Source organism: Cetorhinus maximus, chromosome 16 (genome assembly GCF_964194155.1).
Source record: "Cetorhinus maximus chromosome 16, sCetMax3.hap1.1, whole genome shotgun sequence".
NCBI lineage: Eukaryota > Metazoa > Chordata > Chondrichthyes > Lamniformes > Cetorhinidae > Cetorhinus > Cetorhinus maximus.
In genome coordinates this window covers 6,846,891-6,865,100 of record NC_135894.1, presented here as the reverse complement: position 1 = coordinate 6,865,100, position 18,210 = coordinate 6,846,891, and the positions used below count along the sequence as shown (strand labels likewise).

Sequence of the window (18,210 nt, the reverse complement as noted above, 5' to 3'; positions counted from 1 at the left end):
CACTTATTCACCTTCTGTGCGCTCGCTCCTGCAGCCCGGTCATCAGCAGCGCCCAGCTGCAGATCAACAGTGAGCTGGGCGGTCTTCAGCTCCTTCTTTAACTCTGCAAAAGGAATATCTGAATGTCTCCGAAATCAGTCAATTCGCAATGAATAGGATTGAATAAAAGGCTTCTTTGTTTATTGCAGCTATTAGTATCTGCCTCTGTAAATCCACCAGCGGCAAAGCGCCCAGGAAGCAGCTGCCACCAAGGCAGCCCGGAAATGTCCCTCCACTGGCGAAGTGAAGAAATCTCATCGCTTCAGGCCAGGTACAGTCGCGCTCCGAGAAATCCGCCGATACCAGAATTCTACCGAATTGCTTATCCGTAAACTGTCCTTCCAGCGCCTGGTGAGGGAAATTTCCCAGGGCTTCGAAACTGACCTGAGGTTTCAGAGTGCGGCAATTGGAGCATTTCAGGAAGCCAGTGAGGCCTACTTGGTTGGCCTGTTTGAGGACACCAACCTGTGTGCCATCCATGCCAAAAGAGTGACCGTAATGCCCAAAGACACCCAGATTGCACGACGGAACCGGGGGCAGCGTGCTTAAACTCTTTGCTTCATCACATTTCCTCCAGACTATTTTGAAGTCACATTTAAACATTTTCTAAAACATTATTGGACCTTAGGTTTGTCTTCTTGTGGGGGCTGGGCCTTTATATTGTATTTTTGTTAGTTTTGAGTGTTGATCGTGACTTAATGAGGAAATAGCGAAAGATTTTGTAAACATTCCTTCGAACTCTTGGCTCAGGTTGCAAAATAAACATTAGTATCTTTACAAAAAATGAAATAGTCGAGTTTGACCTATACATGCACGTCTAATCGGAGGTATTGAAGAAATGATTGTGCAGAGTGATTTTTTAAGCAGTTTTCTGGCTAGTTTTACACTCTACGTTGTTCGCCATGACCCCAGGCCTATTCAATAACCTCACTTTTCCCTGTCACTGCGGCCTTCTCGATGTTACAGTCGGAGAAAATAAAGAACATTTCTTACCGCTTAATCTCAAAATTTTCCCCAAGACCTTCCATCGCCCCTTCTATTTGACAGTGCGCGCCCCCACCTTCCTCTCGATCCTTCTTGTCGCTCACGGCAGACAGCGGCTCGATCCTGGTCAACAGCTCCGCGATCCAGAAAACCAGACATAATTTTCGGGTCTCTGCGGCTGGATCTGCTGGGGACGCCGAGTGCTCGGCAGCAATAAGGTCACTGATGTCCAGATGGCCGAAAGGGATTGTAATAATAATGCACAAAGCCTGATAGGAACCTGCTGAGGGAGTGAGAATGGTCAATGGTCAGAATGGCAGCAATGGTCAGAAAAGACTGAAAATTAGTGGCGGGAAGCAAAAAGATCTGGGAACAGTTTATGACAAGGATTGGTGACTATACCAATCTAGAGATTTGTTTGATCTCTATTGGAATGCAGATGTTTCTAGACCATTTTCATTTGGGTGTAATTATTAAACCTCAAGTGGACATTTTGTCCACTCTAAACTAAGTTGAAGAAAACATCTCCCAGTGCGGGGATGGCACTGAGAAAGGGTGGAAACTGAAACAATTCTTGAATAAAGCACGAGCGGCAGATGAAGAGAGTTCCGTGGTTGAGATAAACATGTAGCGAGGATCATCTCCCGAATGTGCTGGAGGTTTTGGAGGTCCTCTTGTGGTGAGGACTGGCCTGCGGTCATATTTTATTTTCTCTCCATCCCGAAAGCAGGGAGTCCAATTTCTAGCCCAGGGTGCACCATACGGGCTGACTCAGCACAGGGCCGAGTGCTGCATTACTAGCGGCCTCATCATGTGGAGGAGGTTTCAAACTGCAGCAGGAATGTGCTCCGTCTCCCTAAAGATCACATTCGGAGGACGAAGCAGAGAATTCTCCCAATGTCACAGCCCTTACACGCAGAAAGATTAGGTTAACGGGCCGTTTATTTTAAAGAATATCCGAAAAAAACCAGGGTAGTTGTTTCAAGCCAGTTCTTCCCCCCTCTCACCCGCCTCCCCCACTAAAAACAACTGCATGCCGGTCATGCTTCCCTCCTCCCACCCTCTATCCCCATGCCGTCCTGGATCCCCCTCCCCCGTCTCCATGCTGGTCTGACTCCCCCTCCCCCGTCTCCATGCCGTCCTGGATCCCCCTCCCCCGTCTCCATGCTGGCCTGATTCCCCCTCCCCCGTCTCCGTGCTGGCCTGACTCCCCCTCCCCCGTCTCCATGCTGTCCTGGAACCCCCTCCCCCGTCTCCATGGTGGCCTGATTCCCCCCTCCCCTTCCCCAATATCACAATAATTGTTTGCATTCGCCACTCCTCCCTCTCTCGGGATCCACCTGGTTCCGGCCTCGCCCTTCACCCGCGCCCAATTTAAAACGTTGCGGCCTCTCCCCGCTCGGGCCCAAGGCTCAAACCTCTCGCATTCTCGGTCCTGCTCACTCCTGACCCACTTGGAACTTCTTCACTTCCCGATCACAAGTAGAAAAGGGGCACCGGCCATCACAGGTAGTGGAAATGCCCCTGGGAGCAGCAGATACTGGGGGAGTGGCCTCTGGACCACACAAAGGATTTTTAATGTGACCACTTTTGTATGTCTGCGAGGTGCACAGGCCATTCCTCTAATACTGACCGTCCCAGACACAGGCTGCATTCCCACTTCCTGTCCCGGAGCAAGAGGGGATTAGATGATGATTGGAGAATTAAGAATGTGCGGGGTTGCGGGGAGAAGGCAGGTGAATTACACCCGGTGAAATGTTCATGTTTTAAAATCCTGCATAAATTGTGGTTCGTTCTGCCATCGCTTTCAAAAATTACCGGCGGGAATAACACCCCCTTCACAACACTCTAAAAGTGACAAATGAGACTTGAACATGCGGCAAGGCTGTAAAGTAAGTACGACGCAATTGTAGGTCGGAAAGTAAGTTGTGAAGAGGGCGCAAGCATCTAGATATGTTACGTGATTGGACAAAGACATGGCGAATGGAGTAGAAAGTAGTAAAATGTCAGGTTGTCCATTTTCACAGGATGGACAAAAAAGAGGCACTTAATACAACCGGTGAGAGATTGCAGAGCTCTGAGATGCAAAGGAGTTTGGGTGTCCTAGTGCATGAATCATTTGGTTTCTGTGTGCTGCTAAACTCTCCAATAGCATTGAAAATAGGACAGTCGAGAGTCCCATGCTAGATCCTTCCTGTCTCAGACCAGAATGGTTGCTTTTGCAAACGTCTCATTCGCTGAAAAAGCCTCAGTCTCGTCTTAAACCTATTTTATTGCGGCTGCGATCGCACTCTCTCACCCATTCGCTGACATGTTCTCTACTTTCCTACTGAAATCATAAAATCAACTAAATCTTTCCGTTTAATTCTCACTTCAGAGGTGAGTAAGTATTAACTATTGCACAGTCCCAGCAAACTCGCTAGCCCCCTCACTCCTCCTATGATTCTTCAGGATTTCTTTGTGAAGATGGGATCGTAAACAGCAAATGCCCTGTGGGGAATGATCCCAAATTGAGCTTCCTAAAAGGACAAGTCCGATTTTTCATTGTTCTCTGACCGTTTCCCCATCACCAGTTTATATGTTTAGATGCTGATCAAAGTGAATTGCAGAAAATGTTGATTTCAGTTACTGATTTGCAGCGGAAGACCACGCATGAGGTATTTAGTCCCAAACCGAATGCTGCTTGTTCGTGAGTCGGAGACGGATAGATACAGAATCAATTCCACACTCACAGCTTTTAACAGAGATTGATATTTACAGAATCAATCCCACACCCACAGCTAGTAACAGAGATTGATATTTACAGAATCAATCCCACACCCACCGATGGTACCAAAGACTGATGTTCATCGAATCAATTCCACACTCGCAGATAGTGCCAGGGGCTGAAATTGATCGAATCAATCCCACAATTACAGACAGTATCAGAGACTGATATTTACAGAATCAATCCCATACTCGCAGATAGTGCCAGGGACTGAAATTGATCGAATCAATCCCACAATTACAGACAGTATCAGAGACTGATATTTACAGAATCAATTCCACAATCGCAGACGGTACCAGAAACTTATTTATAGAATCCATCCGCACTCACTGGTATAGGAAAGCATTGCAGGGTTACGGGGAGTGGCATTGGGTGAATTGTTCATTTAGAGGGCCAGCACAGATTAGACTGCTCGAATAGCCTCTTTCAGTGATGTAGCCATTCTATGATTCTAATGGAAAATTCTGGAAGAACTGAGTAGCTCCAGCAGTTTCAAAGCTTCGATAACGGGTCTATTCGTTAAATCTTCTATCAAGCTGAAATGTGAAACCCCATATCCTGTCTCCACAGATGCTGCAGGACCTTCTGAGTTTTTCCAGCACCTTCTATTACTATTTCAGATTCCCAGCGTGAGCAGTCTGTCACTTTATGAACAATAAAACAATCCCTGCGCAGCAATCGATATTCAAATAAGAAATTGTAAGCAGCAGAGTGAAAATATTCAGAGAATCGCTGAATTTTACAAATCCGACTAATTCTATCCCGGCTCCACACCGCAGCTCAGGGACAACCTTCATTATCATCAAGAAGGAATACATCTGAGTTACATTTTAAATGGAAGATAAGTGGAGGTGGGAAATAATTATATTTCTATTAAACCCGCCCGTGTGTTCGGAGCAAAATCTCACCGAAACGGATCAAATTCAGCTTCAAGCTCGGGGTTACTGATTTGGAGGTTTAAAAACCAAGAAACTGCGATGGCCGGGAATCGAAACCAGGTCAATTGCTTGGAAGGCAACTATGATCACCACTATACCACCATCGCTAACTGATAGCATAAGTACATAGCAATAAGTCACAAAACTCTTAACAAGAGAGTTATAATTACAAATGAAGCAAAAATGATGCTGAGCCACAGAAGGAGATATTAGATCAGATGACAAAAGCTTGGTCAAAGCGGAAGTTTTTAAATACTATCTTAAAGATCAGAAGGAGCTGGAGAAGTGGAGTAGTTTAGGGAGGGAATTCAGAATTTTAGACCAGGTCAGCATCAAGCACGGTTGTCTATGTGTAGAGAATAAAATCTCATCCCTAGTTGCCCTTGAGAAAGTGCTGCTGAGCTGCCTTGTCCATTCCACGTGGTGTAGGTACACCCACAGTGTCGTTAGCTATGGGGGGAGGGGTATTTCTAGGGTATTGATCCAGAGGTAGTGAAGGAACGGCGATATATTTCCAGGTCAGAATGGTGTGAGGGTTGGAGGGGAACTCCCAAGTAGCGGCGTTCCTGTGCATCTGCTGCCCTTCTTCTTCTAGATGGCAGTGTTCGTGGGTTTGGAATTTGCTGTCCAAGGAGCCTGGGTGAGTTCCTACAGCGCATCAGCTGGATGAAGAACACTGCTGCTACTGTACTCTTGTGGTGGAGGGATGTTGGGTGGATAGGGTGCCAGTCAATCGGGTTATCTTCTCCTGGATGGTGTCAAGCTTCTGGAGTGTTGTTGCTGCACTCATCCAGGCCAGTGCAGAGTATTCAAACACACTCTTGACTTGTGCCATGTAGATGGAGGACAGTCTTTGGGGAATCATCAGGTGAGTTACTCGCCGCAGGGTTCCTCGCCTATAACCTGTCTTGCTGCCACTGCATTTGTATGGCTAGTCCAGTTCAGCTTCTGGTCAATGGTATCCCAGGATTTTGATCATGAGAGAATCAGTAATGACAATGCCATTGGACTCAAGGAGCAATGACTAGATCCTCTCTTGTTGGAGATGGTCTTTGCCTGGCACTTGTGCGGCACGAATGTTACTTGCCACTTGTCAACTCAAGCCTGGATATTGTCCTGGTCTTGATGCATTTGGACATGGACTGCTTCAGTGTGTGAGGATTTTCGAATGGTGCTGAACATTGTGCCATCATCAGTGAACATCCGCACTTCTGACCTTATGATGGAGGGAAAGTCATTGATGAAGCAGCTGAAGGTGTTTAGGCCGAGGTGTCCACCCTGAGGAACTCCTGCAGTGATGTCCTGTAACTTAGATGATTGACCTCCAACAACAACTTACCTTTGTGGTGGTTATGACTCCAACCAGCGGAGCGTTTTCTCCCCGCTTCCCATTAACTCCTGTTGTGTTCGGGATCCTTGACGATGCACTCGGACAAAAGCTGTCTTGATGTCGAGGTCAGCCACTCTCATCTCACCTGTGAAGGGGAAAGTACTGAAGACAGACATAATGAAGAAGGAAAAATAAACTCTGTAAATCAATGCAATAGGAAAACTTGAATCCCTGAAAAGAAAAAAAAAAGTGTGCAGGGATCAGGGAAAAGGCGGGGAAATGATAGTAGAATAATTTCTCCTGCAAAGAGCCAGCACAGACATGATGAGCCAAACAGCTCATTCTATGATTACACGAATCTAGGATGAGGAAACTTGAACTCCAAAAGTAAACTACTGAACTCCGGAATCCCACTGGTGAATCAGCACTGCTTCCACTCCAAGTTCGATATAACCCTGGTGTTTCCTCTGTGTGGTGTCTGCAAGAACATGAGAAATAGGAGCAGGGTTATCATGTGTCTCCCGGCTTCTCAAACATTCCAGAACTTACTGGTTGAATATCTGCCTTAATTTCCCTTCCTGAATATTCTCAATTCTCGCTGCCACCAAGCCCCATAGCAGATGAAGAATTCCCAATGAGTTTACACCAAATAGTGGAATATGGTTCAAAACATCGCAGCCTGGTGCCGTTTATAACTTTGCGCTCTGGTTTGGTGCGTGATATCTTGTATCAGTAATGCAGGCAATGCTGAGTTCTAATTTCAATGGCGCTTTTGCTTTTTTTTCAAATTAACCAGGCAGAGAGCTGAGCACTTTTTAAGTCAGAGGGAAGCATTTAGAATGACATGTGAATATAAAGAAGAACGATAGGATCGAAATTCCCTTTAAAGCGAGCGCGCACAGTTGTGCAGAAGCATCTCTTCCTCTTCAGATCATTCTAATGAACTAACGGGTTTGTCTGGTTAATCGAATGATAAACGTTTCTGGGTTAGAGCAGAAGTTACAGAGGACATCCGATTTTCTTTTGCTCTTTGATCTTGATCCGGCGCACACACCTTCACAAACAGGGATATTACGGATTAATCCACGAATGTCTCAAGGGGTTTGAGAAGTAATTCTGGCAAAAAAACCAAGGCTTTAAAGGCATCTCCATCAACTACAAATTATTTCAATAAAGTTTGTTCCCCTGTTTCATGCCAACTGGAAACTGTCCTTGACATGAATCTGAGTGAAACAGAGGGTGGCCTTGTGGTATCCGTCAAAGTGTCGAAGAAGCGGATTGGGCCACTATGGAACCCTTTCAACAGTGACTGGAATAGGACCCCGGGGTAGGATTGCTGCCATTCCCGGAATACATTGACAGTTTTTTTATTGTTGCTTCATGGATGTGAAAACCGCTGGTAAGGCCATCATTTATTTGTGGAGCTTCCTTGTCCAGTCAGTGTTTAATTGTCCACCACTATTCACAACTGGATGTGGAAGGCCTGCACAGCTTAGGTCTGATCCGGTGTTTATGGGGTCACTTCGAAAGTGATTGTCTGAGAGGGCAGGAGGCAATGGATTTCACGGCACTAAAACTCAAAGAGTGTTGTAATGGGAATAAGATAAACAAGATATATAGAAGTTTCTGGTTCAGCCTCAGCTGGTGCATCCCGCCCGGTTCTGGGCGCTTCCCTTTTGGAAGGATGTGAAAATGTGGAGGATGTTGGAAGGAAGGCAGAAAATGTTCACGAGAAAGTTTCCTAGGATGAGGAGCTTCACTTGTGAAGATAGATTGGAGAAGTTAGGACTGATTCCCTGGGAGAAAGGAAGGTTGAGAAGAGATTTGCTAGAGGGATTGAAGATCGCGAAAGGTCTGGAAAGGTTGGATGGGAAGCAAGTGTTCCCATCCGTGAAATGATCAAGTTCGAGCTAGCGCAGCTTTAAAGTAGTTGTTTGAAATAAAGCAAAAGAGACACGAGGAAAAAAACATATTTTCTTCTCGCAGAAAGTGGTTAAGTTCTGGAATGCACCGCCTGACATTGTGGTGAATGTATGTTCGAGGGAAGCATAAAGAAGGGTGTGAGATTGTTATCTCGAAAGGAAGACCTTCCATACGGGGAGAAGGCGGGGAATGGCACTAAGGGAATTGCTCATTCAGACACGATGGATCGAATGACCTTCTCCTGCGTTGTAACATTTCCGAGCTTTTGTGACTGTGGGAGTATAATAAGGAAAGAAAAGGTGTGTCCAGGTGATGGGAGTATAATAAGGAAAGAAAAGGTGTGTCCAGGTGATGGGAGTATAATAAGGAAAGAAAAGGTGTGTCCAGGTGGTGGGAGTATAATAAGGAAATAAAAGGTGTGTCCAGGTGAGGTGGGAGTGGCAGCATAGCAACGGCCCAAATGTAACATGGAGAATAAAGAAAGAAACGTCACAAACCAAACCGGCAATAAGAAAAATAATACACTCTCGAAACAACATTGAGGCAGATATTAGAATCTAAATTTGTTGAACTCAATGTTGAGACCAGAAGGCTGCAGATTACCCCGTTGGAAGTTGATCTGTTGTCCCTCGAAGTTTGTTGCTCTTGAGGCCATTTAGGCCCTAGAACATGTTCAATGATGTTGTGGCTGTTTGGTGACTATCGCCATATGATCGCCTTTGCCCCATAACCCTTAATATCCTCTAACAAAGATCTTACATTCTTAGATTTAAAATACAACCATCGATCAAGCATTAATTTCCTTGTACTGTAGAGAGTTCTGAAGTTCTGGGAATCTTTGTGCATAGAATTGTTTCCTAATTTCCATGCTGGAATCCCTGCCTTGAATATTTTCACTGTGGACCTTAATCCGAGATTCCCAGGAAACTGAAATAGGTCTTGGGTTGATTTTATGGTTACCTTAGCATTCCAAAATTTTGGATCAAAGCAGTCCAATAATCACGGGGGCGGATTCGATACAGGGATAGCCAGAGTGTTCACCATAGGGACTGAGCTGTGTTTTAGTGTCCTAAATTGAGGGGCGTTCGGACGAAGCTCAAGAGGCGAACAGAGTTGCGGAGCAAGAAAGCTGAAAGATTGGCGAAGAAGAAAGTGAGAGGAATATGAATGGCGTTCAAGATTTTTTCCAAAATGCCTTCAGATTGAAAAGGAAACTAGTACAGACACTGGAAAACCGAAATTAACAGAAAATTGTGGAAATATTCAGCAGTTCACAAAACATCTGTGGAGACAAAATGCGAACTGTTCAGGTCGATGATTTTTTTTTCAAAATGGAAAAAAGATGTAATTTTGACAGGGGTTAAACCAGTGGAGTGCGGGAGGAGGTGGGATGTACAAAAGACAATGACAATGAGGGTGGAAAGCAGGGAGAGAGTTTCCATGGTTACAAACAAATTCTAGTGGCTGTAGGAAAGCAATAAAAAAAGAGGTGTCCATCTGAGTTTGTGAATTGCCGCTAAGCAACGGTCCGAATGTAACATGAAGGAGTAAAGAAAGAAACGTGACCGAACAATATTGAGGCAGATGTCGTGATCTAAAATTGTTGAACTCAGTGTTGAGTCCGGAATGCTCTCTCGCACCCAATTGGAAGGTCACGGGCTGTTCCTCGACCTTTACTCTTGTTCAGACCATTTATTCGCTGGAGCATGTTCTGATTTTCTGTTTGTTTGGTAACTACCTCCATATTTTCGCCATTCCCTCATATTTCTTAATAACCTCTTTTAAGAAAACTCTTTTAACCTCAGATTTCAAATAAACAACGGGTGAAACATTTATTGCCGAGTAGAGAAATTCCAGCTTCCTTTGTGTGTAGAATTATTTTCTAATTCCCGCTGGGAAATCTCTGGCTTTAATTCTTTGACTGTGACCCTGGGTCAGCGGCAATAGTTTATGGACTGAACCTACCCGTTCACAGTTATAAAATAAATGTACTGCATCCCTCCTGCCATAATGAGGAAATACTTCAGTAAAGGGACAGTCAGTGGATTAAATGTAGGGGCTGAGCTGCGGTTTAGTGACAGAAATTGAAGAGGTTTAGGAGAGAGTTCAAGGGGAAAACAGAGTTACAGTAAAAGAAAACGAAAGATTGGCGAGGAGGAAGAGAGAGGAATATGAATGGCATTCACCATCTTTCAGATTTTCACAGAATCACAGAATCACAGTGCAGAAGAGGCCCTTCGGCCCAACGAGTCTGCACCGACACGTGAGAAGCCCCTGTCCTACCGACCTAACCGCATTTACCAGCACTTGGCCCATAGCCTTTTACCAAGGTAAACAAAGTAAAGAAACCTTGGGTTAGCTTCTCGCAATCACAAATGAAACTGAAGATATGGTTCAATGTGGTACTTTCGGGGTGCCGCCTTCCTTCAGCTACCTCAGAGGCGAGGATGAAAGGATACCTTCTCTCAGTGAACTCACTGTGTTTCAATTCCAATCTGGATTTTTAATGCTTAATAACCCAAAAATTGGCATAATTGTTGACAAATAGAAATTGAGTTGCCCCGTGGTCAGGACAATTATATCGTGAAGAATTCCTCGTGAGACTAGTGGCTTCATTTCTCAATGAGAAAATGTGCCGATAGTGAGATCTGCGCATTTAATACTCACATTAAACTTCCGGGAAAGCTGCCAGTGTCGGCGATCGCCAGGATTCCGATTTATTTCTCTATTTCAATTTATTTATTTATTTCAGGATTATTGTTTGTCTAAGCTTCCCCGCCATTGGCGGGAAACAGGCTGGCCGGCAATGGGCAGTTTAACATTTCTCCCATTTATTTTGAATTTGGATGGAACATTTTCAATCCTCCACTTCTCTGGAACCAATGGGTGACTCTCTCTCTCTTCTACCAAATATCAATCGTTACCTGCCCATCTCTCTCACACATTTTCACAATTGCACTTTGCGGTTTTATATATAATTGATTGCTTTTACAATTATTCTCCTTTGAGTGCGTCGGATTTATGAGAGCACTATATATAATATAAATACGATGAATAACTATTATAGTTATGTGGATGAATGTTGCTTACAGTATTCCAGATGCGATTAATTTTGAGCTCGATATCTGTGTCAGGAGGGTACAGAACACATTTGTATGGCGGGCTGTCGGTGAGCTCCAGTCCAATGTTTGTGGCAGAAACTGTTTGTAGGGACTTCAGTCTGGTTCGAATTGTTTAGATGACAATTTACTTTTGATTTATTAGATTACTATTCCAGTTGCATTACAAGAGAGAGATGCCATCCAATTGGCATAAGTCCTGGTCTGTCTGACCCACTGCTTGTGAGCATGTTCACGGGAAAGTCAGGGATGAGAGCATGATGTGACCTCTCAGTGCGACCTAAGTTCACGTAACGGAGAGAGAGTTCCACAAGAACTCAGCCCCTTTTCACCTTCAGGCCTGCTGTCGGACCCAGCATTACTCATCAAGGGAGCGACAATGTGTCGCATGACCTGCAGCTTTCCACGATTCACAGCTTCAATGGAAAGATTAAAGTCAGAGATTACACTCTATGTCTACCCAGAGGAATCGAAGGGCTATAAATTCAACAGTTATGGGGAGGGGATGGTTAAAGTGGGGGCAGGAGGGATACACATTAATTGCATGACATCCAATTGCAAATCTCTACCTGGGTTAGGAGTGGTCAGTTCCAAGTTCACAGAACACCGTTTTCAGGTCCCTCAAACAATACACCATACTGTGCAGCAATCACACACTGTAGTGCTGTGTCCTTATCCAACTGCTCCATTGAGACCGCCGCCTCTCATTCTCTGCACGCAGGTTACCATTCTCCTGCCTCAGGGCTTCCATTTCACCCAGAGTCTCTCGTCGGGCCAAGTGTGCTTGTCCATCTGCCACACCTCGGAGTCTGACCCCTGGTATGTATGGAGGTGGGTAAAGTGGTGTTGGATCTGTGATGCTGGGCGGTCCTTGTCCATTTCGCACCCATGTACGTTCAGTTGTTAACAAGTGACGCTCAGCCTTTTGTGGCTGTGAATGAAGCTGGTGAGCAGCTCTGTGTCTCATTGGCCTGATGTGGCTGTTTTCACTCTGACTGGGGGTAATCGTTGAGCCTCAGCCTCATGCTGCCTTGCCCCCTTCCATCTGGCTGGCTCACTAGGCTCCTTTCCACTGGCACTGTGTGCAGTGCCCGTTATCATCAATGCTGATCATTGCTCGGTTCCTCTGGTGGGGGTTGACACGGTTCTGGCTGTAGGTGGTTCCTCCTCCTCCTCATCCTCCAGCTTGACCATTATCCCTGCAAACAGCAGTCGGCTAGTCTCAAACCTAGTCCCGGCTGAATGACACTGTTTTCCCTTTCCCTGTGGAGGGCCACTCCCATTGCCATGAAGTCCAGCGGCAGGAGGCTGCACACTGCCCTTGGACTTCGCATTCTTCACCTATTCTGCGCTCGCTCCTGCAGCCCGGTCAGCAGCAGCGCCCGGCTGCAGGTCAACAGCTCCTTCCTTAACTCTGCAAAATTAATATTGGAATGTCTCAGAAATCAGTCACCTCACAATCAATATGATTGACTAAAAGACTCTTTGTATCAAAGGGCCGAGCACTGCATTACCAACCATCTCATCGTGTGCAGGAGGTTCCAAACTGCAGTAGCCATGTGCCCCGTCTCCCTAAAGATCACATTCCAAGTTAAAAGCAGAGAATTATCTTACCTTGAAGTATCAGGTTAACGGACCATTTATTTCTAAGAAAATCCGAAAAAACCACGATGTTTGCCTCAAGCCTGTTTTTACCCCCGTCTCACCTCTGACCCCTGCCCCCACAAACCCCTCCCCCTCGCCGCCGGACCCTCTAAACCAACTCCATGCTGGCCTTGCCTCCATTCTCCCACCCCCTATATTCGTGCTGGCCTGGCTCCCCCCTCCCCATTTCCATGCTGACCTGCCCACCCCTTCCCCAGAAGCTCCACTATAGGCTCCAGTCTCCCGCATTCTCGGCCCCACTCACTCCCGATCCACATGGAGCTGCTGCACTTACCGATCACAAGCAGAAATGTGGCCCACACCAGCACAGGAAGTGGGAATGCCCCTGGGAGCAGCAGGTACTGAGGGAGTGGCCTCTGGACCACACAATCGATTTTTAATGTGACCACTTCTGTATGTCTGTGAGGAGCAGAGGCCATTCCTCTAATACTGACCATCCCAGACACAGGCTGCATTCCCACTTCCTCTCCCAGAGCAGGAGGGGATTAGATGATGGTTGGGAAACCATCAATGCGCAGGGATGCGGGGAGAAGGCAGGAGAATGGACCTTGTTGAAATGTTTATGTTTTAAAATCCTTTATTGATGGTGATTCACTCTGCTATCACTTTCAAACTTTACCGGGCAGGAATAACTCCCCATTCACAACAATCCCTGAACAGAAACATTTCTAAAAGCGACAAATAAGACTTAAACAACCGTCAAAGTAGATGGGGAAGTACGGATCACACAAATGGATGTAAGAAAGTTAGTTGTGAAGGGGACAGAAGGATGTAGATAGTTTACGTGATTGGACAAAGAGATGGCAAATGGGGTGTAAAGTAGGAAAATGTGAGTTTGACCCTTTTGGCAGGACAAACAAAAAAGGGGCACATATTATAAACGATGAGAGATTGCAGAGCTCGGAGTTACAGAGGGATCTGGGTGTCCTACTGCATGAAAGACTTTGTTCTTTTCTGCTGTTAAACTGTCCAAAGCCATTGAAATTCAGACAGTCCAGAGTGACAGAATGGTTGCTCTTGAAAAAGGCCTCATTCGCTGAAAAAGCCTTAGTTTAGTTTTAAAACTCTTTCACTTCTGCACTGGTCACACTGTCTCATCCATTCGCTGACTCGTTCTTTTCTTTTCGACTGAAATCTCAAAATCAACTCAATCTTCCCGTTTAATTCTCACTTCAGAGCAGAGTCATCCTATGACAGGGAAATCATTTTGTTTCACACGAGAGGGGCACAGAAATCAGGTGCTGAGAGCGGACACAGAAACACAGGGGGACATTATTTTAACCCGCCAGCCCCTTTCACACACTCTCTCTGACGCAATGTTCACATCTGCACATTCACAGGACAAACTTTCCCCAGATTGACAGTTCCAGGGATAGGCTTCCCACTCCACTCGGCCTCTGCTGTGGACTCTCCGGGGTTATTTGTAGTTTCGCAGCTCTGCTCACAGGGTCTGTTCCCCAGATTCAGGGGCTGAAACGCATCACAGCTCTGGCTGGATTAAGACAGGTATAATTTTACATTATTAGATTATTCACAGCCAGCAATATGTTTAATTAATATGAAAATACAAATGTTGTGCTCTGGCCCTTCAGTAAGCGAATCCCACGTTGTTTTATAGGGCAAGGGAGAAAAGGGAGAAAGGGCGGAGTGAAAGACAAAGTCAGGGTGAGTTCAGGCAGTGAGACACAGCCAGTCAGGCAAAGTATCGGCTGCAGAATACATTGTTCAAACAAGTTTTACGAACATACAATTTGAAAGGTAGAAGACGCTGTCTCATTTCTCACTGATATTTTACCGGAGAAAAATACATTATTAATCACACACTCAGGGTCAGTGCCAGAGAGTGATCCAAAGCCTCATATTTAACCTCCTTTTCCCTTTTGTAACCTCTGCAGTCTTGCAGGTCAGGGTTGCTGGGTATTGCTCTCAGTAACGGAGTGTTTCACTTCGATTAAATGAATCTGGGGGTCTCCCTGTCAGATATTAACTATTGCGTGGTCCCAGCAAATCACTACCTCCCTCATTCCTCCCATGTTTCTGCAGGATTGCTTAGTGAAGATGGGCTTGTGAACAACAAATCCCCTGCAGGGAATGATGCCAAATTGGGGTTTGGAAAGGGTCAAGCCACCACTTTTCAATGTTCTGTGATCTTTTCCCAATCCCAATCCTTTTGCTCAGATAGTGATCCAAGTGAATTGCAGAAAATGTTGATTTTAGTTGCTGATTTACAGCAGTCAAGTGCGCATGAGGTATTTAGTGCCACCCGAACGCTGATTGTTTGTGAGTCAGAGACTGACAGATACAGAATCAATCCAACACTCACAGGTAGTGAGTGAGACTGATATTTACACAACTAATCTCACAATCACAGATAGTACCAGAGACTGACATTGTTAGAATGAATCCCACAATCGCAGGTAGTACCAGAGACTGATATGTACAGAATCAATTCCACACTCACAGATAGTGCCAGAGACTGATATTGATAGAATCAATCCACACTCAGATGAATAGTGAAACATTGCAGGATTACAGGGAGCAGCATTCGGTGAATTGCTCCTTCAGAGGGCCAGCACAGATTGGAAAGCCCGAATAGCCTCTTTCTGTGTTCTAGCTATTCCATGATTCAAATGGAAAATATTGGAAGATCTTAGTCGCTCTGGCAATTTCGACGTTTCGATAGCAGGTCTATTCGTTAAAACTTCAATCGACCTGAAGTGTGAATCCTCCCTTCCTCTCTCCACAGATGCTGTCGGAGCACAGATGAGTGTTTCAGCAAATACTGTCATTATTTCAGATTCCCAAATTGAGCAGTGTCTCGCCTTTTGAACAATAAAATAATCCCTGTGCATGAATCCATATTCAAATAATAAATGCGAAGCAACAGGGGGGAAAATTCAGATAATTGGCGAATTTTACTAAATCGGAGTAATTCTCTCCCTGCTCAATAATACAGTTCAGGAAAAGACTTCATTATCAGCAACAAGGAATTCACCTGAGTTACATTTTAAATGGATGAGAAGTGGAGGTTGGAAATATATTTTATAAAAATTAAACCGGCTCGTATTTTTGGAACAGAGTTTCACCGAAACAGATGAAATTCAGCTGCGAACTTCATATCTGAGGGGTTTAGAAACTAACAGAGTGCGGCGGCCGAGAATCGAACCCGGGTCAATTACTTAGAAAAGAGCTATGCTCACCACTATATCACCATCACTGGCTGCCAAGGGCGAAATGGACCGGCAAGCTCCAAGCCTCTTAACAAGGGCAGTATCATTAAAAAAAAGAAAGCAAAGTTAATGTTGCGCCACAGAAGGAGATGTCACATGGATCAGAACAATTGGATCCTCCCCCTCCCATTCCAGGTTCCTCTCCAGCCTTAAAACGGGCATTTTGCGGGCAGCAGGACTTTCAGCTCTCAGCTCATGCTGCAAAGATTAGTATCTGTAAGCCTGACTATGCTGTCCTCTTCTACAGCTCATTTCAATTCTTTACTTTGCCTACTTGAATGAGACCCTTTAGGACTGCGTTCATCCACGGTGTAGTCACTGCTCTCTTTTATGTAAGCTGCAAGCAATTAATTCCTGTTGGACAAGCGCAAGGAGTGAGGCTCATCCATTGCTACTTGTTGGGTCCAGTTACTTGCCTCACTGGTAGTCACACCCTCCTGTCTTTGACCGCACACCAATTCTGAAGTAGATACGGTTATCATCCTTAATGTTGTAATCCTGTCACATGAAGCGCCTGCTCCAGTTATAAGTGAGAGGTTCTGTTATTAGTTGGGGAAATGGTGGTGCATTATTATTAAGCATATAAAAGAATTAGTTTCCACCCATGTGGATGGAAGGAAAATTAAGTTTGTGCCTGTGTTCTCTGGGTTTTGTGACTAAACCAATGTTAAGAAAGATTGGCTCCATATTCCTCCTTTACTCAGGGAATGAGTATCAAATTGTACCATGGTTCCAGAGAATGAACGTCGAGCTGTAGTGGCTGTAAGCTGAATAAGCATTCTTTGTATCTATTTCTGACAGAAGTATTGCTCGAGGAAATCTCTGGTGAAAAATGGTGAAGCCAGAAGCAAATTTTCAACCATTGATTGCAACTGTTTTTTGGGTAATTTGAACCGTAGAAGCAGCGGAAAATGAGGTGGAAATGTGGACTCGAGTTAACTAGTTTTCCAAGAGGAAGAAGGGCACCGCTTTGAATTCGGCAGCACCATGAAACAATAAGATTAGGAGTCAATTATTTTTGGAGCTGGGTTGGACACTGAGGAGGGACTAACTCTTCTATGGCAATTGGTGGATAGGTTTTATATAGAAGGTGATTTGTTGGAAATCTACGCAGCGTGGTCAACGTTTGAAAAATTTGCAATGACAGACCATCAGTCCATGGAAGAGTATATTCTGGAGTTAAATAGGTGTTATGAGAGATTGACAAAGTTTGCCCGAGATGTTTCGAGTCTGTGTTTCTATTTAAGTTACGAGATTGTACCCAAATTTCACATATTTCTAGCACTGACTGTACTGTTTAAAAAGAACGAGCAGATTCAATGGATACTGGAGTTTAAGAAGACATTTGAGAATTTGAAAACTGTCTTAACTTCGAGACTAGTTTTGGCAGAACCCAATTATAACAAGAAATTTAATTTGGCTGTTGAGGCAAGTGATATAGGCATTGGGGTTTGAATGTTACAAGAAGTTGACACTGAAATTGAAAAATCGATCGGGAATTTTTCACGGAAGTTGAATGCGCAACAGAGAAGATATTCAAAGTGATAAAAACAAAAGGCTAAAAGCTACTGCGGATGCTGGAAATCCAAAACAAAAACTGAATTACCTGTAAAAACTCAGCAGGTCTGGCAGCATCGGTTGAGAAGAAAACAGTTGATGTTTCGCATCCTCACGACCCTTCGGCAGAACTGAAGTATAGTTAGGAGAGAGATGAAATATAAGCTGGTCTAAGGTTGGGGGTGGGGTGAGAGAGAAGTTGAGGTTGGTGTGGATGTGGGGATAAGCAAGCCGTGATAGGATCAGATAATCAAAAGATGTCACAGACAAAAGGATCAAAGAGGTGTTGAAGGTGGTGATATTATCTAAGAAAAGTGCTAATTAAGAATGGATGGCAGGATACTCAAGGTACAGCTCTAGTGGGGCATTTCTTGAAGAGAGGTGGCAGTCAATTAAACATAGAGATAAAAATAAAAGGCTAAAGGAGACGGCACCTCTCTTCATGAAATGCCCTCCCTGAAGAAGTACTGTTCTGTTCTCTGACAGGATTTCCGCCTGACTCTTCTGCACTGCTCACCTTCATTGCTTTCCATTTCTCTCCTGGTGTTTGACAAGGTGTTTACTAAAACCCGCTTTCACAGCCTTATTTCCTTTCTCAGTGACTGTCTCCGTCTCCGACTCACCCCACATGGATTTCAACTGAAATTCCATCCCTCTT

General features: G+C 44.9%; 1 non-coding gene across 1 annotated transcript; it reads right to left on the bottom strand.

Moving 5' to 3' along the window:
- Positions 1 to 4,763: 4,763 nt before the first annotated feature.
- trnag-ucc (transfer RNA glycine (anticodon UCC)) lies at positions 4,764 to 4,835 on the bottom strand. The gene has a single exon. It is a non-coding gene; the product is annotated as a tRNA-Gly (tRNA).
- Between the last annotated feature and the right edge of the window lie 13,375 nt (positions 4,836 to 18,210).